The following is a 1,228-nucleotide window of genomic DNA, read 5'->3' on the forward strand; positions in this document are numbered from 1 at the left end:
GAGTTAAGAAAACCTCTATTTTATTTAGACATTATTGGAAATAAGATTTGAATAGGAAAACATTATATTTAATGAATTATAATCACTATGTGTCACCCTAATTGGAAATCTGATTTTTCTCATGACTCTTTTGTTTCACTTGGAATTAAAAATATCTATTTAAGTTATTTAAAAGTAATTTAGGGGGAGCCCGCAGAGGTCCGAAGAGAGGAGACGAGCCGCTCAGGCTCCGCTGCTCCGGAGCGTCGGCTGGCCAGGCTCCGGCCCGGAGAACCAATAGTGAAAAATGACCACACCAAACAAGACACCACCTGAGGCTGACCCTAAACAGTTGGAAAGGACTGGGACAGTACGAGAAATAGGTTCACAGGCTGTTTGGTCACTCTCATCTTGTAAACCAGGATTTGGAGTGGATCAGTTACGAGATGATAATCTGGAAACGTATTGGCAGTCAGATGGTTCACAGCCTCATTTGGTGAACATCCAATTTAGAAGAAAAACAACAATGAAGACATTATGTATTTATACAGACTACAAAGCAGATGAAAGCTATACTCCAAGCAAGATCTCTGTCAGAGTAGGAAATAATTTTCACAACCTTCAAGAAATCAGACAACTTGAATTAGTGGAACCTAGTGGTTGGATTCACGTTCCTTTAACTGATTCCCATAAGAAGCCAATTCGCACATTCATGATACAGATTGCTGTTCTAGCCAATCACCAGAATGGAAGAGACACTCACATGCGACAAATTAAAGTATATACTCCTGTGGAAGAGAGCTCCATTGGTAAATTTCCTAGATGTACAACTATTGATTTCATGATATACCGTTCAATAAGGTGAATCTTTTAAAAGAAATAGGAAGCTAATAATGTGAAATCTTTATTTTTCCTTCTTATTGATACTGTTTAACTTATCTTCCAGTGGGGGAAAGGGTAGAGAATAAAAGTGGTTAATTATATTGTAAAAAAAAAAGTAATTTAGGATGTTCTCATTGTTTAAAGGAATTCTGAAAGTGATAGTTTAAGTTTATGTGTATTTTAAATATGGTTAATAGCTGTAGATATTTTACTATAAACAATTTGTTTTCATAAAAATCTTGTTCTAGATGCAATTTGAGGTTATTGTATTTTTTGCATCTCGAGTTTTTTACCATATTTCATTTAAAACATAATCCTTATGTCCAACAATTAACAAAATTAATTATAATTTTTTATTGATTGTAAT

At 34.4% G+C, this 1,228-nt stretch overlaps 1 pseudogene; it reads left to right on the forward strand.

Annotated features, from left to right (window-relative positions):
* Positions 1 to 252: 252 nt before the first annotated feature.
* Positions 253 to 844, forward strand: LOC141516495 (anaphase-promoting complex subunit 10 pseudogene; annotated as a pseudogene).
* Positions 845 to 1,228: the final 384 nt, after the last annotated feature.

The sequence above is a fragment of the Macrotis lagotis genome, chromosome 1 (genome assembly GCF_037893015.1).
Source record: "Macrotis lagotis isolate mMagLag1 chromosome 1, bilby.v1.9.chrom.fasta, whole genome shotgun sequence".
NCBI classification, from domain to species: Eukaryota; Metazoa; Chordata; class Mammalia; order Peramelemorphia; family Peramelidae; genus Macrotis; species Macrotis lagotis.